Source organism: Caretta caretta, chromosome 2 (genome assembly GCF_965140235.1).
Source record: "Caretta caretta isolate rCarCar2 chromosome 2, rCarCar1.hap1, whole genome shotgun sequence".
In the NCBI taxonomy this organism is placed as follows: domain Eukaryota; kingdom Metazoa; phylum Chordata; order Testudines; family Cheloniidae; genus Caretta; species Caretta caretta.
In genome coordinates, this window is record NC_134207.1 from 259,132,838 (window position 1) to 259,158,743 (window position 25,906).

The window sequence follows — 25,906 nt, forward strand, 5'->3', positions numbered from 1 at the left end:
GACCTCAGGAGGTCATCTAGTCCAACCTCCTGCTCAAAGCAGGACCAATCTCCAACTAAATCATCCCAGCCAGGGCTTTGTCAAGCCAGGCCTTAAAAACAATAATAAGAACCAGTCCCTTCCCCCAAAGAGCTTACAGTCTAAATGTGAGACAAAGGAAGAATCCTATTATCCCTCTTACAGATGGGGAACCGAGGCACAGAGAGGTAAAGTGACTTATTCAAGGTCATATGGGGAATCTCTGTTCAGTTCCCAGCACTACCAAAGATCGTCTGCCTCCCCATGAAACACTTGAATCACAAGACCATCCTTTGCCCTTGAGAAAACATATAACTGCAGTGGTCTCTCTTCCTGCACCTTGGCCCTCCAACTGGGTCATGCTTTAGTCCATCCCTTCTGGGGTAACAGCGAGTCCAACCCAGAAATAGTCCAATGACCTTGCAGCAGGTCTTCCGTCTGTCTCTAGGCTCCGTGGTCCTTATAACCCTTATCTCATGTTCCTCAGTGGCTGTAAAGGAACCCAAACCTTCTTTGTCCCTTGCAGGGACCCCAAGGTCTACTCCTTACTGCCTCCCTGGACCTCTTCCTACTCTTCTGTCTCCCGAGGAGTGACTACAGACTCTACTACAAACTTCCTGGCTTCATAATCACCACCCAGCCCCAGCCCAGCTGGGCTTCGTTATCAATGGAGCCTGGCTTTCTCTCTCCCAGGTGCTGCTAGGTATGTTAACTGGCCTCTCAGGCCCGTATTCACCCCTTCAGAGCCTGCATGGTGTACACACCCCATCACACTAGGCATTCACCCCATGACCCTCCCAAATAATAAGCTTGACTCAACAGACCCAGAAACTCTCCTGACATGGTCACGGAAGCTGTTCGTAGCTTTGCAGTCATTCCAGCCTGGAGCCCCATGGCATGAGGTGCAAGCTACCATTTAGACCAGGGGTTGGCAACCTTTCAGAAGTGGTGTGCCGAGTCTTCATTTATTCACTCTAATTTAGGGTTTCGCGTGCCAGTAATACATTTTAATGGTTTAAGAAGGTCTCTGTCTATAAGTCTATATTATGTAACTAAACTATTGTTGTATGTAAAGTAAACAAGGTTTTTAAAATGTTTAAGAAGCTTCATTTAAAATTAAATTAAATTGCAGATCTTCTCAGTTTAGTGCAGTGGTTCTTAACCTGAGGTGCACACACCCTCTGGGGGTGCGAGGTGCCCTTTCTGGGGGTGCGAGACATGCAAGTTTTTTTTAGAAGGTAAATCATCGAAAACACAAATTAAGCACAGGCACATAAGTACAACTACTTTGTTTAATCAAACCTATGTATTTATTAACACGATACATTTTTAACGATTTCTGTAATATACAAACAAAGTTTTTAAGTTTTCAAGTTTTTAAGCTAATTGTAGTGTAATTTTTGATAAGGGGTGGGTGAGAGAACATATTTTGAGAACTCCAGGCCGTCAGCGGGCTGAGTGGGGGCAGGTGGAGTGTATTAAATTGCTCTCCATGGGAATGTTCTACTTACGGTTACCGCTTACAGCTTCCAGTCCTGATGCTCTGAGCAGCATGGTAAGGGGACAGGGAACAGGGGCGGTTGGATGGGCATGGGAGTCCCGGGGGGCCTGTCGGGGTCGGGGGTGTGGATAGGGGTCGGGACAGTCAGGGGACAGGGAGCAGGGGGGCTTGGATGGAGGGATGGGGTCCTGGGAGTGGGCAGTCAGGAGACAAGGAGCAGGGGCAGTTTGGATGGGTGGAGGGTTCTGAGGGGGGCAGTCAGGGGGTGGGAAGTGGGCCAGCTGTTTGGGGAAGCACAGTCTTCCCTACAATGGTGTAGTGTGTTAAATTTCTCCCTGTAGGAATGTGCTACTTGCGGAGTACTACTTACGTCTGCCAGTCCTGGTGCTCCACAAGTAGCAAATTTCTGTGGGGAGAAATTTAATACACTGCACCAGCTCCTGCCGGCCGGGGTCCCGGCCGCCCGCCCCGCTCAGCCCGCCGCCCGTCTGGGGTTCCGTCCGCCGGCTCCTGCCGGCCGGGGTCCCGGCCGCCCGCCCCGCTCAGCCCGCCGCCCGTCTGGGGTTCCGTCCGCCGGCTCCTGCCGGCCGGGGTCCCGGCCGCCCGCCCCGCTCAGCCCGCCGCCCGTCTGGGGTTCCGTCCGCCGGCTCCTGCCGGCCGGGGTCCCGGCCGCCCGCCCCGCTCAGCCCACTGCCCGTCTGGGGTTCCGTCCGCCGGCTCCTGCCGGCCGGGGTCCCGGCCGCCCGCCCCGCTCAGCCCGCTGCCCGTCTGGGGTTCCGTCCGCCGGCTCCTGCCGGCCGGGGTCCCGGCCGCCCGCCCCGCTCAGCCCGCTGCCCTGGCTGGGGTCCCGGCCGCCGGCCCGCTCAGCCCGGGGTTCCGTTCACCCAGGCCAGCAGCGGGCTGAGGGGGGCCAATGGCCGGGACCCCGGCTGGCAGCAGCGTGCCGGTAAAAATCGGCTCGTGCGCCGCCTTTGGCACGAGTGTCGTGGGTTGCCAACCCCTGATTTAGACATTCATGGACAGCCACCTGAGCCCTCCTTCCCAACTCCGGCACTCAAAGGAGAGGTGCATGCCCTTCCTCTGGCATGCCAACACTAACCACCATCTGTCACAGTGGCAGGGTGCCTGGTCTCTAATTACATGCCGGTTTGCACAGAGTAGTGGTGCCAAGCCAGTGTATTATAAATCAGGAAGGAAGGCCTGCAGAACGCCACACAACCCTCCCATCTGCAACCAGATCCTCCAGCTGGAAAACAGTCCCAAATCAGGCCCACATGCTTTGTTCTGAGGGACTGCATCTTGCAGACACTTGTGGGCACTTTACCAACAATAGATTGTAAAGTTTTCCTAGGTGTCTCTCCTCCCCCGTGTGCACACACACTCTCCCTCATTGCTGAGAACTCTGCCTGTCAAGGAGGAAATGTGCACGCAGCTCCTAAACAAAGGCCATGCTCTGTTGGATATAACTACCCTTTCCTTGGCAGTTTCCTTCTTTGGAGTCCCCTCCCATCATTTACAATGTTGCATCCTTGCACACGGTCAGGCTAAGTCACTCAGAATATGCACAATATTTTTAGAAGACTGCACTGCCAGGGACACCCTTTCATTTGCCAACATCAGAGGATACCAAATAGTGCTGACCTTTATCTCCAAGGCCCTGTACTGGGAAAATGTCTTGAGCAGAGCTGAGGAAATCCTATTAAAACAAATGGATTTGAGACTGTTTGTTTGACTGAGTTCTTGTCCGAGGAATTCATGTTTACGGAGAGAGTGCGTGTGACAAAATCAGGTGTGAATGCGTCTTGCACTAGTGGTCAGGCCAGTCATTTTTGCATGGCCATCTCAGGGCTGCCAGAGCTTATGTTTTGTTTTTCACAAGTTTTGCAATATGTGGCCTTTTCCTTAAAGCCCCAGCCTAAGGAGAGATATGATGACATGAGAATCTCAGCTGTCATTCAAAGACCGTTAGGTTCTAGCCTCATGGTTGTAGAGAAAATGTTGGAAATGTGAGGCCTGAAAGCGCAATAACCAGGAGGCAAAGAAGAAGCCCCCCCCCCCCCAATGTATTTTTTTTTTTAACATCGTAAAATTTTTAAACTTTTGGGCGCTTGACTCACCGTTTTTTGAAGAGTCGGGGCTGGCAATGCCCCTGCTCTAAACATAGGTGCTGATTCCATGGGTGCGCCAGGGCTCAAGTACTCACTGAAAAAAAAAAAAAAAAAGGCATTCGTCACCTCTGTTATCCTCGTAGGGGCCACAGCGTCACAGAGAGAATCACATGGGTTCTGTCTAACTCGTGTCACCCATCTCCCCTCCCACTGGCAATTCAAAGAGAGGAAAGCTCATCTTGTGATTAAAGCGCTGATTTGGGCCTTCGGGAAGTGAGTTCAGTTCCTGTCTCAGCCATAGAACGTCTGTTCCTCAATGCCTCAGCTATAAAATGGGCATAATTACATTGCTTAGTCACCCCAGCCCTGTGTCAGGACCCTATTGTGCTAGGCACTGTACAATCACAGGAAGATCCGTGTCCCACAAAGCTTGCAATTTAAGCATAAGAGAAAAGACAACAGGTGGCTACATTAAGCAGACAGGAGAGCACAAGGGAACAGTGATACCTTCTTTGTCTTTTCTATTTAGAGCGTAACCGCTTACCTGGTGAATGTGCACCACCCAGCATAATGGGGCACTAAGCTCAGGTGAGGCTGTTAGGCCCTACCATAATGCAAATAATTAATCACAACAGGATCCCTTGTCAGCCCCAGCAATGGCTGGCATCTGAAAGGAACATTTGGAAAGCATTTAACATATTTTTAATTGCCATTAGCACAACGAAAAGGCTGGATCTCCACAGAGGCAGCTGGAAGCAAAGAAAGGGACTCAGCATCCTACGATCCGTCAGCTCTCCACAGACTTCTGCTTTGTGTGGATTATGCACAGCCTCACCTTACACACAAGGTGGGACCAATGGGGTCTCGGAAGCTGGAATTTTCAAATAGTTTCCAAATCAGCAGATTGCAGAGGAGGGACGGCAAATCCCTGGATCCATCAATGCTGAAATATCCATGTTTAAAGTGTGTAAAATAGTGCCCTGGCCAGGATCAGAAGTCTGCATGTAAACAGGAGCATCTACTACATATGCTCAGGAACGTCTAAAGACTGAGGTAAGTGCCTTCCCTAACTGTGTTTGGCACAGTCAGCAGAGTTATAAGTAACTGCACTTCTGTGTGTATGTCCAGACTCGTATCGGGCATGCACTGAAGGGGTTTGAATAAGCTGAGAATATCAAATGCAGAGGGTGGAACTGCCCGTTCCAACTGACAAGCAACGTGTTTGCCTCTGGGGACTTCCGTTCACAGAAGTGTTGGCTGTGAACCTCGACGGGCCCTCCTCCTTGTGGGTCCCATTTCTGGGTGTGTGCCATTAAATTCTATCCACATCATCCACTTGTGCTACCTTCTACAAACGAGTCCCGGGCAGGGGTCTTGCTGTCACTAGGCAGTTCAGCAGATGTCGCCAACACTCAGAGCAGGAGCTCTGACAGCAAAGAGCATCGTCCAGCCTTGATCTCTTTGGCACAGCTATGTCAGAATAAACCATGTCCTTAACCAACCTAGCTATGCCCACACATAGGCGCTGACTCCGCCCCTTCCCTCAAGGCTCCACCCCCACCCCGCCGCTTCCTGCCCAGTTCTGCCCCTTCCCCAAAGCGTGCTGCATCCTCTTTCCTTCCCCTGGCCCCCCCGAGCCTCCTGGATGCCACGAAACAGCTGATCGCAGCGGGCGGGAGGCGTGGGGAGGGAGGTGGTGGCACTGATCTGCAGGGCCCGCTGGTGGGTGCTCATCACCCACAAGTTTATCCCCGTGGGTGCACCAGCCCTAAAGCACCCACGGAGTTGGCGCCTATATGCCCACGTAACTCCCAGTGCAGACGCAGCTATGTCCATGAGGGGCAGCCGGACCCGGCTGGGGAGCGGGACAGAACCACTTCTCACGTTGGCTGAAGGTGGCTGCTCCAGGTCACTGCCTCTGTGCCTGAAAGAGAGAACCAGGCTGCGGAGGTGGTGGTGGCCCGCTCTCTCCTCTCCTCTCCCTGCCTGGGCCCGGCTGCTGGGGATAGGGGCCGAGCGAGCCAGAAACATGCCGGACGGGGCTTGGTTTCCCATCTCCAGTATGGACTTAGAAACCTCCAGAATTTTTGCAGTTTAACCTTTGGCTCTAACGTTCACTCAGCAGCGGAATGGGTTTGAATTTTTCTCAAATGTTGACACCATTTTGAAATTTTAAAAAGGGGAACATTTGCCTCTGTTTTTCAGCCAATCATAGAGCTGGTTGAAAGTTATTTGAATTTTGCAATTTCATCAAAATTTGGAGGTGAGGGATTGAGAATTTTTGGGGGGCCAAAATCTCTGAGAAAGTCCCCCTCTCCTCTGCTGCTTTATTGACAATCATGGCTGTTCAGTGAGTCAAAAAGCATACATGGCACCTTTTCTTCCATACAGATAGCTGGGTAATAACGATCAGCGAAGGGAAAGGAGAGGCAATGAGCCCTTCACTACAGCGTGTGCCAATACTTACTGCCTTCAAAAATAATTCTGTGTGCGCTGATCATTGTCCTTATCTAAACCAGGCTCACGTTGCCTACCATCAACCAGAAGGACCAAGCTATTGCTGATTCGGGTCCAAGATCTTAAATCAGTGAATGGCATATCTGGGCATAAGTGAAATAAGCTTTTGTAGGTAAGCTCAATGGTGGGAACAAACAGGACTATTTGTGAAGGTACTGCAGCTGGGGAGCGCACTCTGGGGCTTAATGGATCTGAGGATGCCCAAATCACACGAAGTAGCACCCCAAAATCTGAGCATGCAGGTTTCCCATTGAACTCAATGGGTGTTGCATGTGGGGAGCAACTCTAGAGGCACGCAGGTAACTATTAACCTCCTGCTTGCACAAGGAAAGAGAAAGGCTGGAAGCATTTCTGTTGGTGTCCAGTGATGTACAAGCCCCTTCTTGATGGGCAGAAAGGGCGTGTCTTTCAGTCAAGGGAGCTTAGCACCACTGAAAACCCTCATTAAGATGCAGGCTAACATGTCTGAAGCCATGTTACCTGGCCATGTTGGGGGCCTCTAAGCTAAAACATGGTGAGCTAACATGGCGTCAGACATGTTAGCCTGCATCTCGCTGAGGTGTTTCACTACCTTGGCCGAAAGACACACCCTTTTTGCACATCAAGACATTCCCCCAGAGAGAGAGAAAATTCTTGGGGCCTTCTCCAATGGAGCTTGTATAACCCACACGCTTCCTGGGTGTGGTGTTTTGTCCCCTCTAGTGGCACCGAGACCACTTAGAGATTAATGAGTCTGCTACAGCCTTAGCTAAGGGGCATGGGGCTTTTAGCTCATGCATTAGAGGCTCATGCATTTAGCTCCAAGGTTTCAGGTTCAATCCTGCCCGCTGCCGACCGGGGTCTGTCAGTGTTAGACTTTCACTGGGGATGAATTCAGCTTGTTATAGAGAGTTTTCACGAGAGTTGGTTGGAAAATAAGATGTTCAAAATTTTGAGGGTTTTTTTTTTTGCTCACTAAGATTCAAAATAAACTAATCCCGCCCCCCCACATTTGAAAAGGTTTTCAAAATCAATATTAAAATGGCTTGCCAACTTTTCATTAAAACATTCACTGTCAAATATTTCCAAAAAAGTCAACAGTGAAGGAAATTTAAGCCAATGGGATGTGCTTAAACATTGTCTTGAAGAGGGAGGGGGTTAAGGAAGGATGGTCCAGTGGTGCAGCTCAAGTGACTTGAACTGCTTGTCCCAAACTCCCTGTGTCTGACCTTGGGCAAGTCACTTAGGCCAAGATCCTTGAAGGTATTTAGGTTCATCATTTCCTTCGGTAGAAACCTTCGAAGATGTGAGCCTTACTCTCTCTGTGCCTCAGTTCCCAATCAGTAAAATGTAATGTAAAAATTCATTTGGATCCTGTGATCCAAAACTGCCTGATTTTGACCTGAGCCTGAAGGGTGCTGAATGAATTAAGCACAGGATCAGTTTAATCAGGGATTATGTCTAGGGGACACCACTGTAATAAGGTAGCAGGAGTTTCCTGCAGAATGTTGACAAGCATAATTAACATCAGGACTCTGATAACACTTTGCACTTCTAGAGCATTGATACAAGACAAGAGTCGTCAGCCAAGAAAGGACAATCCCAGTATTTACATGTTAAAAGTGAAAAAGTCATTGCAGGAGACTGACAAGATACAGAGAAGGGAGCCAAACACCATGCTCAGTTACGCCAGTATGCCCTTTTGACTTCAAGGGGATGAACAGGTGTAGCTGAGAGCAGACTATGGCCCAACACACATCATGGATAGGGCACTGAACTGACACCTAGGAGAGCTGGGGTCTATTCCCAGCTCTGCCCCTGGCCTGCTGGGCAACCTTGGGCAAGTCACTTCACTGCCATATGCCTCAGTTTCTCCATCTGTCAAATGAAGATAATGATACTAGGTTGTATCTAGAAATGGCCCTGAAGCAAAACCTTATGATTTTTAAGCCAAATAAAATTTGGGGTTCTTTTTATTTGCTTTCTAGTTGGAGTCTTTTGGCTTCTTTTGTTTTCAGGCTTTTCTCCACAGCCAGGGGGGCTAGAAACTTTAAAAAGTGAAGGCTGAGATTCTTGAATAATTGTATTCCTCCAGGGGCTGGAGCTTGAAGAAAAACCAACTATCGAAGACTCACAATATGATCAGGAGAGCTGGCAACACCATCACTGAATTGGACACAGTAGATGTCATGTGTACATCCCAGAAAGACTAGGACACGGGGTCACAATGGGGATTGCCTCCAGAAGCAGTAAGGAAAATCAAGAGAGAGGCTGCATGGGGATTGGCTTGTCTTAGGCAAAACCCCCATGTCTCCTAAATATGTGCTTCAGGACTGAGCCCACTGTCCGGCTATTACTTTGGTTCTGGAGGAATACTTGGAGAGATACAATCTCATTTACCCGAGTGGCATTTCACCTGTTTATCATTAATGCTCATGAAAAATCACACAGTGCATGCCCTAGCCAGTAACTCTTAAGGGTTATTCCTACCGTGCAGCCACTGAGCTGAGTGAGGGGGAGGGGCAGGGCCTGAGATACTAGACTTTAACGTGGTGACCATTTTAATTCTAGAAAAGTGATCTGGGTTATTTTTAGAGATTTATAAGGCTCCCTCTGAGCCTGGTCCAGTCGAACGAATGGTAACGCAAGCATCTGGCTTTTTAATAGTCCCAGTAAAAAAGATTTTAAAAACCTCAAAGATTCCCGGAACAGTTTCTTTAACATGTGGCCTTTGCGGAACACATGATGGAGTGGGATAGAATTCCAACTAGGTATGGGGAGGGAGAGCAGGGACTAGAAGGTTTTATCAGCATTCATTTAGAGTGAGTCACATTAGTCTCTGCTTTACCACTGGTGAGTAATGAACCTTTCTCAACCCTAAACGCACGCTAATAAAGCTATTATACTATCAAGTATATGCTTGATATACTCTCAAGTGTGCCACACTATTATACATCCACACACACTGCTATGGAAAGCCTCTTTCAGGATCTTAAGTTAAGCTCCTCCCCTTCTTATCGATAATCAGTAAGATAATAGAGAAAGGAGCTGATCTTGCTGGTAAAGGAACAGCTGCAAGAGACAGCAGATCTGGGTTCTTCTCCTAGGTCTGCCACATGTTTCCTGTGTGACCTTGGGCAAGTCAATTAACCTTTCATCTCCAGTTCCCCCATCAGTGAATTGTGGCTAACAACAGTCCTCTAAAGGAAGGAAGTGCAAAGACTCATCTGTTAATACATGTAAAACATTCAGGGGGTATGTTGATGAGGCCCATAAAAGTGCTTAAAATAATGAGAAATATTTCTCCAGACACATCTCTGACTCAGCAAAGGCCAGTGGTGTTCCCTGTTGGGAGCCCAGCGTCTGGAATGCTCTCTCCACCAATAAAGACAGAGAGGATTTTGGTATTAGAAAAGTCTGAGCCTGTTACTCCTAGGGTGTAAACCTTCAACTCCCACACGCATTCCAAACCCACAGGGTTTTTACTGCTGGGTTTATTTTCAATTACTTCCTGACTGTCGTCACTTTTGCTGCAGTTTTCTTGATTATAGCACAAAAGACAGCTTTTAAATATTCCCTTTCTGGTTCCAGTAGCTTTAGCTGAAGTGTCTAAACTCTGGAGAAGTTTCTGCAGCAGCTTCGACTTTTTACACAATCCTGAGGCCCCCCCAGTGTATAATTGTAAATCTGTAGTAAGCCAATGGACGTTAATGGGGAAATTCCCAATTTACACTGGTGTAACAGAACCGTTCACTCCAAAGCCTCCAACTTCACTTTAGCACTTTTGACTGTATTGTAAAGGGCCAGATCCTCAGCCTCAGATGCTGCTGACAGAGCAAGACAGCCGCATAGCCAGCTTCCTGGGGATTTCCCATGACATGTGGGGGAGGTGGCTCATGCAGTCACTTATGAGAGGTGACAGGTTTCAGAGTAGCAGCCGTGTTAGTCTGTATCCGCAAAAAGAAAAGGAGTACTTGTGGCACGTTAGAGACTAACCAATTTATTTGAGCATGAGCTTTCGTGAGCTACAGCTCACTTCATCGGATGCATTCAGTGGAAAATACAGTGGGGAGATTTATATATTTCCAGAGAACATGAAACAATGGGTGTTACCATACACACTATAACCAGAGTGATCACTTAAGGTGAGCTATTACCAGCAGGAGAGCGAGGGGTGTGGGGGGGGGGATGGGACTTTTTTGTAGTGATAATCAAGGTGGGCCATTTCCAGCAGTTGACAAGAACGTCTGAGGAGCAATGGGGGCGGGGGGGGGGAATAAACAAGGGGAAATAGTTTTACTTTGTATAATGACCCATCCACTCCCAGTCTCTATTCAAGCCTAAGTTAATTGTATCCAGTTTGCAAATTAATTCCAATTCAGCAGTCTCTCATTGGAGTCTGTTTCTGAAGTTTTTTTGTTGAAGTATTGCCACTTTTAGGTCTGTAATCAAGTGACCAGAGAGACTGAAGTGTTCTCCAACTGGTTTTTGAATGTTATAATTCTTGACATCTGATTTGTGTCCATTTATTCTTTTACATAGAGACTGTCCAGTTTGACCAATGTAAATGGCAGAGGGGCATTGCTGGCACATGATGGCATATATCACATTGGTAGATGTGCAGGTGAACGAGCCTCTGATAGTGTGGCTGATGTGATTAGGCCCTATGATGGTGTCCCCTGAATAGATATGTGGACACAGTTGGCAACGGGCTTTGTTGCAAGGATAGGCTCCTGGGTTAGTGGTTCTGTTGTGTGGTGTGTGGGTCATTACACAAAGTAAAACTATTTCCCCTTGTTTATTCCCCCCCTGACCTCCCACTGTTCCTCAGACGTTCTTGTCAACTGCTGGAAATTGCCCACCTTGATTATCACTACAAAAGGTTCCCCCCCACCCCCACTCCCCACCCCCGCTCTCCTGCTGGTAATAGCTCACCTTAAGTGATCACTCTGGTTACAGTGTGTATGGTAACACCCATTGTTTCATGTTCTCTCTGTATATAAATCTCCCCACTGTATTTTCCACTGAACGCATCTGATGAAGTGAGCTGTAGCTCATGAAAGCTTATGCTCAGATAAATTTGTTAGTCTCTAAGGTGCCACAAGTCCTCCTTTTCTTTTTATGAGACGTGAGGTATCCATCAGACAGTCTATGAAGGTGTGGCTCATGCTAGGAAAGCACTGGAAAAGCCCTGATCTGTAATAAGGAGCTCCAGTGTTTTCTATGTTGTGGTTGCAGTATCACTGTGCCCTGTGAAGCCATGCGAACTTGCCTGGACATACAATCCCATGTACAGCAGTGGACTCGTCATCCTAGAGGCTGAGAAAGTAATCTCCCCTTTTATCCTGAACCGATTAGACGTCCAGTGCCGGGGACAATGCGATTGTTTGCATGAAGGTTGGTAGAGTTCATTAGGGCCAGTCCGCCACCCATCCTCACGCCAGTTAGCACATTCCTCCGCAAGTAGCCCCGTTTATTTCAGGGAGGCGACTCTTGCAGTAAGGACCTGTTCAGTGTGAGTAAGGGAGGCAGAATCGAGCCCCAGTATTTTTTGTGTGTGAAGTTACGAGGCAGCACAACGCGAAGTTCAGAAAACAGCGACTTTGCCCATACAGCAGCAAGAAGCATTTTCTAAATGCTAAAAGAAGGATGGGCTGTCACCACAGATGGCTCATAATTGCACTTCTCCCCCCTCTTGTAGAAGAAGAAAGCCAAGAATCAGAGTGTCATTTGTTCATTTTCTACCCTGTTTGCATCTGAATGTCTTGCAGGACTCGTGTAAGATTTCACGTCTAGTCTGATTCCTAGGTAGAATCCGCTGACTGAAAAGGGATACAAAGAGAACAGAGCTGGTGAGAACACAATGCTCATTATCAACGTCTGATCACTCCAGGCTCTATTCTTGGAATATCTTCTCTGATCCTCAGACAACTATGACATAGACATTTGTCCCAGCATGGATTCTGGTGAGCCTCAAGAGGCTTAGGTCCGGCTTTCCCCTTTACAGAGTCAGAAATAAGGCAGAACTAGTTGCACATGCATTGGGTTATAGTTAGATTCATAAAATGTGCCCATCGTGCATTCACTCAGAGCGTTTGCATGGTTTGAAATCAAAATACAAAACCAACATCTGCCTTAGATAGAATTCCCCAGGGTATGAGACACCTACTCCCCAGGCCCTCAGGAGAGAGCATGAGAAAACAGATGTGCTCTAACAGAGCCTGATCTTTAGACCAATGGGGGAGGGATGCGAATTCCAGGGTAGTGGTCCATTCACTAAGACCAACCTGGTTCTAGATATTCACTCTTGACCCTGCACTGAACGTGACCCAGCTGATTAAAAGGTGTATACAGCATTGGTGAGATCGATAACAGAATACTGTATCCAGCTCTGGTGTCCACATTTAAAGAGGGTGCAGAACAGAGCCATGACAATGATAGAAGGACTAGAGAAAATGCCTTACAGCAGAGACTAAGAGTATGTCCGTGCTGCAGTTAGAGGTGTGAGTGCAGCTTGGGGACGCATATCTGTGCTAGCTTTCATCTAGCTAGCATGGCTAAAAATAGTAATGGAGACATGGTGGCATGGACTAGTAAAATGCAAGTACAGACCCAGGGCTCCAGTTGGGCTTGTACAACCTGTGCTGAAGCCCATGTCACTGCATCTTCACTGCCGTCTCTAGCCGTGCTAGCTAGATTACAGCTAGCTCAGGTAGACATAACTGTGCTGCAATCACACCTCCGTTTGCAGTGCACACTGGAGTACGGCATGCAGATCTGGTGGCCACATCTCAAAAAAGATAGGTTGGAATTGGAAAATGTACAGAGAAGGGCAACAAAAATGATTGGGGGTATGAGGAGAGACTGGGACTTTTCAGTTGGGAAAAGGGGGAATATGATAGAGGTCTATAAAATCATGACTGGTGTGGAGGAAGTAAATGTTATTTACTCCTTCTCATCACACAAGAACTAGGGGTCACCAAATGAAATTAATAGGCAGCAGGTTTAAAACAAACATAAGGCAGTATTTCTTCACACGACGCACAGTCAACCTGTGGAACTACTTGCCAGAGGATATTGTGAAGGCCAAGACTATAACAGCGTTCAAAAAAGAACTAGATAAGTTCCTGGAGGATAGGTCCATCAACGGCTATTAGCCAGAATGGGCTGGGATGGTGTCCCTAGCCTCTTTTTGCCAGAAGCTGGGAATGGGCAACAAGGGATGGATCACTTGATGATGACCTGTTCTGTTCATGCCCTCTGAAGCACCTGGCATTGGCGACTGTCGGAAGACAGGATACTGGGCTAGATGGACCCTTGGTCTGACCCAGTATGGCCATTCTTATATACCTTTCAAAGAGCTCAATCTATTTAGTTTATCCAAAAGAAGATTGAGATGTGACTTGATTACAGTGTCTAAGTACTTTCAGAGGGACAAAATACCAGGTACTAAAGGGCTCTTTAATCCTAGCTGAGAAAGACATACCAGGAAGCAATGGCTGGAAGCTGAAGCCCAGGAAATAAGGCACTGATTTTTAACAGTGAGGGTGATTCACCACTAGAACAAACTGCCAAGGACAGTGATGGAGTCTCCATCTCTGGAGGTCTTCAAATGAAGATGGATTGCTTTCTGGACGATATGCTTTACTCAAGCAAAAAACCAAAGTGCACGATTTAGCATTTCCAAAGCGCAAGCCAAACATGCATCCAATAGAAGAGAAGCCCCCAGAAGTAGTCAAGGAACATGAGCTTTTCTATACATACTGACACAGTGCAGCTTTGCAGTAAAGGGACTTCTAACTACCCCACTAAATGTTAATACAAGAACGGGGAAGTTAATGCATGGAAAGTCAGAATCCCAATGAGCCTGATTCTACGCTGTGTGGTGTAATTTGCAGCTGTGCAATGAAGGTATAACACATTGCCACGGCTGAATGGTAGCTTTTTTGTTGTTACATCCATGCCGCATGGGTGTGAGTGACTGCAAGGTACAAGAGAATGGAGATGCCAGCCTTCAGTGTCTCAACACTCCAAAATGTACCATGTGCACCAGGAATCCTAGTGTTTGTCTGGACTGGCACCTGGCCTCTACGACCTTGTGAGGTGGGAGGATCCCAGAGATCGGGCTGCAGCCCAAGCCTGAACACCTACACCACAATTAAACAGCCCCTTTGCCCGAGCCCCAGGTGCCCCAGTCAGCTGGCCTGGGCCAGCCACAGGTGTCTAATTGCAATGTAGACATACCCCTCGTGATCTCTTTGGCAGAGTTGCATATATCAGCAAGCTAGCCTCAGATCTGGCACAGTCGTGCAACTGACTAATAGTGAGCAAACACCGTATTAAAGACAAACTAAGGTATCAACTGAATAGAGTTAAAAAAAATGTTTTGCTCATGTAGATGCTTAGTCATTTGCCCTGTGTGCCGTTTTGAGATCAAACGAGCCGACAAGAGCCACCAAGTCCCTTTTAAATTCACTTGTCGCATTAGACAAGTAATTATTTAGCGAAGGTCTTATGTAAATTATACATGTCATAGGACCAGCCCCTGTCAATAGCCATTTGTTTATTTCACCTTGAGGATTATGGTGCAGGAACAGACTTGTTTGCTCAAGAAATGTTCGCTGTAGCCCAGCGAGAGGAAGCATAGCTCTTCTGCTTCTATGAGGAAGGCATCTCCTGACTGCTTCCAATAAACACAAGTGTGAGTTTGTTATTGGAGAGGGGCCCAAGCAAAACAGGCCCTGGGTTCAGAGTCTGTAGCATTCAAAATCCAGGAGAGGCTTTGGCAGTCTGGGTCCATAATGCCAATATAGGGCCCTGAACTGGTGTCCTTACTTAGGCCAGGCTCCATGGAAGTCAGGATTGGACCTTAATGAGGTAATGGAGACTTGCTGCCGGGGAATCCAAAGTTTTCCTTCTAATTCAGTCACAGGAACCTATCGCTGCGATTGGGATTTGGAGTGGGTGTTTTAGCAAGGCCACGGTGCAGCTGGTCCTCCAGCCCTTGTGTGAGTTGCATGCCCCCACTACATCAAGTGGGGCGACGGGCAATGCTCTGCCGCACCTCTTCCCTCCCCCACCCCCCCTGCTCCTGTGCAGCGTCCCCACCCTTCTTGCCCCTTGCAGTGGAACAGCATCTATTCCACGGCACCCACAGGACTCTGTGTCAGTACAGGGGCGGGACTTGCCCCTTCATGTGCAGCACGGACACCACAGGCATGTCTCTGCAGCCCCTGGCAGCAAGCCTCCGGGCCCAGGTCAACAGAGACGTGCTCCTGCGACTGTGCTAAGAAGAGCCGCGTAGACGTTGTGGCTTGGGATGGAGATGGGGCTCCGACGCCCACCCTGCTCCCCAGGCTTCAGAGCCCGAGCTCCAGCCCGAGCTGCAACCTGAAAGCACTGTCTACACAGCTATTTTTAATGCAGTACTGGAGTGTGAACCGCACATCTGTCAACGAGGCTTGCCAGGCGTCCGGTTTTCGACCGGAACACCCGGTCAAAAAGGGACCCTGGCAACTCCGGCACTGCTGACTGGGCCGTTAAAAGTCCGGCCGGCGGTGCAGTGGGGGCCCGGGGCTAAGGCAGGCTCCCTCCCGGCCCTAGCTCCGCACGGCTCCCGGAAGCGGCCATCAGGTCCCTGCGGCCCTGAGGCGCCAGGGTGGCCAGGAACTGGGAGGCTCCGCATGCTGCCCCCACCCTTAGTACCGGCTCTGCAGCTCCCATTGGTCGGGAACTGTGACCAATGGGAGCTGTGGGGGGTGGTGCCTGCGGGCGCAAAGGCAGCGGGCACTGCACAGAGCCGCCTGGCCGCCGATGCACCTAGAGGCAGTAGGGACCTGGCAGCCACTTCCTCGGAGGCAAGGTAAGCCCCCCAACCCCCTGGCCCAGCCCAGAGCCCCCTCCTGCACCCCAAACCCCTCATCCCTGGCCCCACCCCCAACCGGAGCCCTCACCCCCCCTTTGCACCCCAACCCTCTGGCTCAGCCCAGAGTCCCCCCGCCCCAAACCCCTCGATCTCAGGCCGGAGCACCCTCCTGCACCCTAAACCCCTCATCCCCGGCCCCACACCAGAGACCACACCCCCAGCCGGAGCCCTCACCCCCCACCCCCCAACCCCCTGCCCCAGCCCAGAGCCCCCCCCCACACCCTGAACCCCTCATTGCTGGCCCCACCCCAGAATCCGCACCTCCAGCCTAGAGCCCGTACCCTCTCCCACACCCAACCCCCCTGCCCCAGCCCGGAGCCCCCTCCCACACCCTGAACTCCTCATTTCTGGCCCACCCCAGAGCCTGCACCCTCAGCCAGTGCCCTGACCCCCCTCCTGCACCCCAACCTCCTGAGCCAGCCCGGTGAAAATGAGCGAGTGAGTGAGGGTGGGGTGAGAGAGCGACAGAGGGAGGGGGCATGGAGTGAGCGGGGTGCGAGGCCTCGGAGAAGGGGCAGGGGCGGGGCCTTGGAGGAGGGGCGGGGCAGGGGTGGGGCCTCGGAGGAGGGGCGGGGCAAGGGTGTTGGGTTTTGTGCAAGTAGAAAGTTGGCAACCCTAGCTGCCAGGACTCCTGCGAAAGCAGGAGAGTGCCCCAGCCCCTGGACTGGGGGGTTGTTGGAGGCATGAGGAAAGATTAGAGGCTGGGAGGTAGAAGGGGCCTGCTGAGCCTGGCCGGGCTGAAGGTTTGTCTGTTTTCATAGGTTTGGCTGGACTTCGGTAAAAGCCTAAGGCCCTGGACTCTGTACAATGGCCTGGCTGCTCCCGTGGCAGGCATTAGACCAAAGGACTGTGGGGGAAACCGAAGCAAAAGGTGCAGCAACACCATATCCAGCCAGTAGGGGTGTGTTGGGGCAGCAACTCTGCCACCGCCAGATTATGCCTGGGTGTGCACCGATGCGTTAGACTTTGGGGAAGATGCCCTGACCCCCAGTGCTCCTGGGCAGGGAAGAGACAGGTTGGCTGGGGAAGCTCTTGCTGTGCCTCAGGGGAGGGCTGGCTCGTGTTGCTGGCGTGTCTTACTGCGCCCAGAAGGAACCTGTCTCACTGACTCATGCTCTGATAAGAGCTGTCCGTAAAGCCCTGGGAGGAGCACAGGACAAGCCTTTTAAGAGTTCCCCAGCACCGCTGGAGGCATTATGCCTTTTACGTACAGATTCCTCCCTCTGCTGTCTTGCGAGACAGGTTCCCTAAACCTCGCCCTCCAGCCGCTCATACAACCATGGTTTTGGCCTAATGTGTCACCTGGACTGTACCATGAGGAGAGCTCCTCTATCTAGGCATTTTGTGGGCATCCATTACTGTTGTCTCTGTTAAGGCTTCCTGTCCCATTTAGTCCTTAGCCTCTCTGCTGAGTACGCCAACACAGGTATCATAGGTCATGGTGTGCTGGTTTTCTTGAGGTGGCCAGCTGTCTTTTGGGAACAGAACTGGGCACCAACCTTTTCCCACACCGGCCACGAAAAAGCCATCAGCTGCTACCTGTCCCTGTGGAGCTCAGCTAGATCTGGACCAGGGACCTAGGTGAAGGACTCTGTGTTTCCATGTCACATCACCAATACACTTTGTGGATGTCCTAGTCGATCAACCTGTATAAAGCAACCTGCTCTTTCCCTAGGGATATCTAATTTTGCCTTGAACATTTCCTAGCAACAGAAATAGTGGTGCCCAACAAAATAGTAAACACAACAGATGGAGCGAGATGGATTCAGAGCCAGGATATCTGAAAGAGGGGGCTCAGTTTACCAAGCCAGTTTTTGACTTGGAATGACTTTGTGTGCAGAACAAGACAACATATGTCTTCCTCTTCCTTTGCAGAGTTGCAAGGGGGTGGGGTGCGGGGGGCCGGGGTTGGGAAGGCAGGATCCAGCCTTTAACTTTAACCTATCACTTGTCAGACTCTTGCACTTGCAATTCGTCATTCTTACGTTTGGGTTTTTAAAGGGCGTGTTCAAGAAAGCCCAGCCAGAGCTTGGAATTGATGCCTTTTAATGTTCTCAAGTCCAGTTCCATTAAAAAAATACAGCTCTTGGACAAATTGAAATGCAAAATTCATATGTTTGATTTTTAGAGCTATGTAATGGACCCTGTCTCAGGGCACAGGTGTGAGTTTGGCATACAATGCTAGATACTGGTATCTAAAGAGGGCCCAACTGTGCCTTCCGTACTCAGAGGAAAATCCTGTTGTCTTCACTGGGAATGTATGTTCCCTAGTTTAAAGGAGTGTAGAACAGGCCTCAATACCCAAGTCCCATGTAAACCAGTGTGACTCACTAATTTATAGATGGGGAGCCTGGTTTGCACCCTGGGATGCTGCGTGGCTGCACTGTGTATCAAGTGTTTTGTACAGCTCTGCTGAAGAACATGAAAATACAATACGAAGCTAGTGTCAAAATAAAAAGTCTCAAGCAAACTTTAGGCAGATATTCCAGTGATCCCAAAGCTTTCCCTCCCTATGTAGTCAGATCTGCTTTTGTCCACCTGCATTTCTAAAGTAGCACCTAGGGTTTGGGCCACAGACAAACACACTCCAAATCAGGCAGCCAATTACATCTTTCCCCATTCTCAAAATGAATCTGCATGGCACTAAACCTCAGTGTAGGTTAGAGCAACCTGGGAGCTGCTCTAACTTATACCAGCTGAGATCAGCCATTTCCCTTAACACACTCTGAGTCAGAGATCAGTTGACAGAGGGGACAGGTTGCCAGCTCTGCAGCATTTGAGAGCTCCCCCTGCTGGCGGGGAAAATTCTCATCTGGCTAGATCCAGCTGCTTTCTGGCCCCTTTATGCAACACAAAGGGCAGGAATACAACCCAGTATCTGGGCTGGAGTATCTAACTACCATAGTATCCATGAGCCTCTTGTCCCCAGATAGCCCTCATTTATGCCATTGCCTGTGTCATTTCTTTGAAACGTTCTAAGAAATTACTTAATGAGCCATGGAGGCCTCTATTTTGGGCGACTCCACCCCTTTAAGATTGTGGATGTAAAATGAGGAAGTTAGCAACTTGGCTTCATTTAAAGGAACTACATTTGGCTAATGCCTTAAACTGGCCAGTATATTCCTTAGACTAGTGCCTAATCTGGTTCTGTTCCCAGTCTGGTACATACAGTATCCTTGGACCCAGTTCTGATCTCACTTACTCCTGATCCACACCAGTGGAATTCCAGGGAAGACAATAGAGTTCCATTTTTAAAAGGAAGTGCACATGGAATCAGAAGCAGGTCCAGGTCCAGCTTCTCAGCCTTCGTCCATTCAAGAGTGTTAATGCTGTGATCATATTATATGCCCTGTGGCAGTTTACAGATGCAAGCATCACCATTGCCATTTTTACAGGTGAGGAAACATAGGTTAACTAATTGCCTATGGACACAATAGCACAGCAGGGAATAGCAGTCGGGTCTCCCAACTCCCAGGCTGCTATGCGTTTCACAGTGCCACAGGGCCTGCCAGTTTCTGCTGTACCCGCGAATCTGAGTCCTTTGTGCTCAGCAACAACCCATGCAATTCACTTCACCTTCTCGTGTCTGAGTTAAGTCTAAACGTCCATTATTTGCAATTTATGCTATGGTAATCTGTAATCAGAAGACCAGTAAATTCATTCTCCCACTGCAGGTATTAAAAGCTTTCTAACTTTTCTATCTAATTGGCAGGGGTTATGTGCATGTTTCTGAAAAGGGTAAATCACTTTGTAATCTCATGCCTCCGTAGTCAGTTATAGATTCAACAGACTGCATCACTGAACACGAAAGGGGGAAGCTGGGTTTTTACTTCATGTCTTTGCCAGAGGTCAGCCCAAACCAGAACCCTACATCTGAAGCCATACCCCAGTTTTGAGAGAGTTCAGAGTTGGTCTCTGCCTCTGAACTACACAGTTTGGGCCTCATCTCTCGTTTTTGCTGGGCAAACACCCTGATCTTCTAGTGTAGTCAGTTTGCTTTGCACTGGTCTCCAGGCATAAAGCAGATTTAAATCAAGTGCTTCCAGCCCCTTAAGGAAGTGCCCCCCATAGGAAGATTCTAAGGTGGAGTGGAGTCACCATGATGGCTACCTACGCAACCCTCCATAGGCCTGTCCATCCCTGTATCCCCAGTAGGTAAGCCACCCTCCATGCTACTCTTTGACTGTGGAGGGCACAGCTGGCCCCGCAGTTATTTGTGTTTTCCAGAGTGGCCCCTAGGTGCTGTTGGCAGACGTTATAGTTTAGAAGCGCCCTCTAGCTGCTTCAGTAACTGCTGGGATGCAAACATTTGCCACGTGTGTTACAGCTCCGCCTCCAATAAGCCACAAAGGGTCGTGTCCCAGAACAAACGTTTGTGGAGTGTCTAGATGAACACTGACAAAGGTGCTAGTTCACTCCATTGTCAAATGAATTCACAGCCGGAGCACCAGTTCTAGTCTAGACAAGAGCCAGCGACCACACACGGTGCAGAGCAGCAGAAAATCTGGCACCGACATAGGAAACTAGAGATGGTTCCATAATATGGGGGTCTCTTTGGCTTCTATTTTGCAATTAGAACAGGAGGACTTGTGGCACCTTAGAGACTAACCAATTTATTTGAGCATAAGCTTTCGTGAGCTACAGCTCACTTCATCGGATGCATACCGTGGAAAATACAGAAGATGTTCTTATACATACAAACCATGAGAGTTTGCTTGGCTGTATGTTACGTATCCTGCTGCTGCCTTACATGGAGCAGAAACTGACCTACCTTCACAAGCTCAGAATACGCTACTCTTTGAAGGTAGATCTCAAGGAAAATTATGGTCGTGCATAGGGTGACCTGATAGCAAGTGTGAAAAATTGGGACGGGGGTAACAGGCACCTATATTAGACAAAGCCCTGAATATCAGGTCGGTCCCTATAAAATCGGGACATCTGGTCACCCTAGTAGTTGAGGAAGTGGCTAAGTAGTCCAGCTGGTAGCACTCTTCCCTTTGAGTCAGTGTTGAATCGCTCGCACAGCGCTATAGGATATCATGCTTCTGGATGTACCGCTCACGATGGGAGCTGTCCCCTGGTTCCTCCAAACCAGGGAAAGGAGGGAAATTCATCCGAGCCTGTGCCTTGGTGTTCTAATCCCGGGCCCTGGGACACAGCAGCAGTCTGCCCTTCCCAATTTCCTGTACTCCCAAGACTACTTCCTCTTTCCCTAATCACCACATGCTCAGTTTAGTAGGGGAGGCCCCAGATACAGCACCGGTTACAATCATTTGTCACAACCCCAGTTCCCAGAGTCTTTTCCTTTAAGGAGGATATTTAAAGCCCTCATAGGCTGGAAAATGGCCACAGCCCTCGGGTCTTCACCTCGAAGAGCAGCACTGCACCCTAGGGCAGGCTAAATAAGCAAAACTAAAGGACACACCTGCTCAGTCCCTGGACAGAACCAAAGCCCAGTCTTTAGGTCAGTCTGTCAATCCCTCTGTGCTCTAGAACAGAAATAGAGACGTAAGAAAACCAGTCTATTGGATTTAACCAAGAGATGGTTAAGAAGTTATTAAATCATGACTTATGAGGAGAGGCTGAGGGACCTTGGAGTGTTTTGTCTGTGGAAGAGAAGAATGAGGGGGGATTTGATAGCTGCTTTCAACTACCTGAAAGGGGGTTCCAAAGAGGATGGACCTAGACTGTTCTCAGTGGTGGCAGATGACAGAACAAGGAGTAATGGTCTCAAGTTGCAGTGGGGGAGATTTAGGTTGGATATTAGGAAAAACTTTTTCAGTAGGAGGGTGGTGAAACACTGGAATGCGTTACCTAGGGAGGTGGTGGAATCTCCTTCCTTAGAAGTTTTTAAGGTCAGGCTTGACAAAGCCCTGGCTGGGATGATTTAATTGGGGATCGGTCCTGCTTTGAGCAGGGGGTTGGACTAGATGACCTCCTGAGGTCCCTTCCAACCCTGATACTCTATGATTCTATGAAATCAGTCTACGAGAACCTACATCAGGGAGAGATTTCTGATAGCAGACAGCTCTTTAATCTAGCAGGAAAAGGTATAACGTGCAAATGGCTAAAAGCTGAATCTAGACAAATCCAGACTAGAAATACGGTGCAAGCTTTTAACAGCGAGAGTAATTAACTACTGGACCAACTTACGTAGGGATCTGATGGATTCTCCATTTCTGTAAATCAGGACTTTCTAAAAGATAAGCTATCACTCAAATAGAAGCTCTGGCCTTGATGCAGAAGTTATTGGGTGAAAATCTACAGCCTGTAGTATGCCGGAGGCCAGCCTAGGAAATCATGATGGTCCCTTCTGGCCTTAAAATCTATGGAAGCCATAGGGTGATGTTTACTGATACAGTGCTTTACAAACTTAGGCCTAGATGCTGCAAAGACTTGCACGTAACTGTAGACGCACAAGCGGTCCCACTGGAGTCAGTCATGTGCCTCAAGTGAAGCAGGTGCGTGAGTCTTTGAGGATCGAGGCCACAGCTAGTATTCCCTGCCCTGAAGAGCTGACAATCTAAGGCCCTGATCCTGCAAACAATTACGCATGTGCTTCACTGTACGCCCGCCAGTAGTTCTGTTGAAGTCAGTGGCACTGCTGGTGGCAGTAAAGTTGAGCAGGTGCCCAGGTGTTGCAGCCCTGAGGCCTAATTAAGGCAAGACAAACAAACACAAAGAGAGGCAGTGTGGTCCAGTGGTAAAGCACTGGCTTAGGACTTGGGGGCAGGGCCGGATTAACATTTTGTGGGCCTAGTGCCAAACACATTTGTGGGCCCCCAAAGGGGCAATGGAGCATGGCGCAGGGAGGTCAGTCCCCAGAGAGAGGGGCCAGCCAGGGGCAAAGGGCCCCGCTCTGCCCAGCCCAGTACGAGGGCACTATTTACAAACCGGCAGTTGCCAGACGCACAGTGGCCCGCCCAGCCCTGTGCTGCCAGCATGCCCCTTCCCCTCGGGGGTGGTCCCATGCCATGCCACACAGCCCCCCTGTGCTCAGCACCCACCAGCAGCCCCACCGATCAGCTCCTTCCCCTCGTCCCCAGCGCCTCCTGCCCGCTGCTGATCAGCTGTTCAGCAGCAGGCGGGAGGCGCTGGGGGTGGGGACAGGGGGAGGAGCAGGGGCAGGAAGAGGCAGGGGCACTCTGGGGAGGGTGCGGAATGGGGCAGGAAGAGACGGGGTGGGTGTGGAGCAGGGACAGGAAGAGGTGGGTGGCAGGGCCTTGGGGGAAAGGGTGGAGTGGGGGTGGGGCTTGGGACAGAGCTAGGGTCAAGCACCCAGGGGGAAATCAAAAATTCAGCACCTCTGCAACACCCCCCCCCACCCCGACTCCCTATGGCCAGAGCCCCCCAACCTCTCCCACACAAATGCAGAGCGCCCTGCACAGTCCTGCAGGCTGAGAGGAGCAAGCGGTGGGCGGTGGGGAGCCAGCAAGCAGAGCAGGTCGGGGCCCCTTCTGAGCATGGGCCCGGCTCCACGGCACCGCCGGTGCCATTGTAAACCCAGCCCTGCTTGGGGGTTGCTGTGGTCTCTCCCCAGCTTTGCCAGTGATGTGACCATCCCCCTGTCCTTTCCAATCCCATCCTTTGCTTATCTTGTCTATGTAGATGGTGAGCTCTTTGGGGCAGGGACTGTCTCTTGCTATCTGTGTGCACTGGGGCCCTGATCTTGGTTCGAGCCTCTAAATGCTACTCTGACACAAATCAATAATACTGATAAATGCCCAAGAAGACAACTGAGGTGTACACCATGTTCCCCTCATTCAATCTACCCACAAAGGTCTATATATCTCAAATGAGGATTACAAAGCGATCTGTGTAAATTCCAAACGAATGATTATGGTGTGTATTACCCCCCTCCTAGAGATGAGAATAGAACCTAAAACATCCCATAATAGGAACATCTTATTGTACCTTTGACTTTAAACCTTGCTCCTGAGTTATTTTGCTAGGCCAGCTGATATTGATCTATTTCAAAAGTAATTAACAGCCCTCATGAAAGTAAGAAAAACATTCCCTTTCATCTCCAAGGAAAGGGTTTTTTCAAGAGAGATTAATACTAAACCAGCCAAGTCCCATCAGGCTGATACAGGATTATTTGTATATATTATTTATACCATGCCATAGGTGTGCGTGGGACATTACAGGCAAATGCATTTTTAATTCCAAAGTATTAAAATATCCTGTTGGTTTAGGAACTGTAATAAAACACAAGATGTGGTGAAAACACTTGTGGTTCTCTGAGTGGGGGAATATAGCGAGTCCTTGTGGGTTGTGTGGGGAAGATGCCATAGCAATGAGCACAGTATAAATGCCTAAGTCAGACAGACAGAGAGGAGATGGACTTGATCTAAGTTGTCTCTCCTAGTTCAGACTACTGTGATCTGCGGGCAATACACCCGAACCTGACTGCCTAAAGTCAGGTTCCCCCAGCCATAGTTAGGCTGCTAAATATTAACTGGCCTAATTTTCAGAACTACAATACGTCCACAAATCCCACTGACTGGGACTGGGAAGTACACAGCAAGTCACTTCTATCCCCCAGACCAAGTAGCCTAAGTAAGGTTATGTCTACACTGTGCACCTTTTAGGGACACAGCTGTGCCGCTCCAGCCATGGTGCTGAAAGGTGTGCAGCATAGCCGCTGTTTGTGGGCAGGAGAGAGCTCTCCCGCCGACATACAACTTCCAGCCCCAACGAGTGGCAGTAGCTTTGTCCGCAGGAGCACTCCCCCGCTGGCAAACCGCTGTTCACCCCGGCGCTTTTCATCGCCAAACTTTGTCGTTCGGGGGCGGGTGTTTTTTTTCACATCCCTGAATGACAACAGTTTTACCGACGAAAGTCCAGGGTAGAGAAACCCTAAGTGGTAGCTGTTAGTTATGTCTGGCTTCAGACACAGGCTTCTCAGCCAACCAGCAATCTAACACAAGGACTGACCAGCACTTTATTGCATCCTGGGGTAAATGAATCTTTGCACATGCATGATGCCTTCATTTATTTATTTTAGGAAGAGAGTCGTGCCCGGAACGGGGAAGAAATCTGCTAGGGAATTTTTTCTTTTAATGAGATTTCCCCCTTTCTCCCTGCAGCAAAGTACAAGTAAAAAGGAGTTTATATTTGTAAGTACAGCTCCTGCTTGGTTTAATCCGATGGCATCAGGTAGTTTAAGACTATATTTTTTTAACACATTATTTATTTAAGATGTTTTTGCTGACTATTCTAGCCACCAAAGGCATTTCCTAAGGTTCTCGGCACAGGCCTATCACAATGCACAAAACAATCTACAGCACAACAAGGGAACATAGATACAATAAATAGGCAGGCTGAGCCACAAGATGTTGCCATGTAATTTCCTTATCTTTTAATATTATGAAATGAAAGTATCGGCACTAGGATTTGTATTTATTTATTTATTTATTTATTACAAAGTTGCCGCACTAAAGGATATGGCTCAGTTGTGTGTCACTTTCTACATGCCTGTACCTTCCGTGAAACGCTCATGCACTCTTATGATATTTGGTGTTTTTCATAAAGTCCCAGCACCTGGCGTCCTGTGATGATGTGGCTTCCAGCCCTCCTGGTTGCAGAAGAAAGCATGAAAACCTGAGCTCTGAGGCTCAACTGTCGAAAAGAACCCACAGTCCGTTATTTTTAAAACTCCTTGTGATTTTTTGACCCAGTCTTGTGATTTTGGGGGCCTGAGGCTTGATTTTTGAATGCTTGAGGGAGGCAATATTGTGATGGGCGTTACAGGGCATATCCTCAGCTGGTGTAAATGGAACGTAGTTCCCTTGCTTATACTGAATTTTCACACACTGAATGTATTTGGAGGCACTTTTGCCAGGTCTGGGCAGCAGC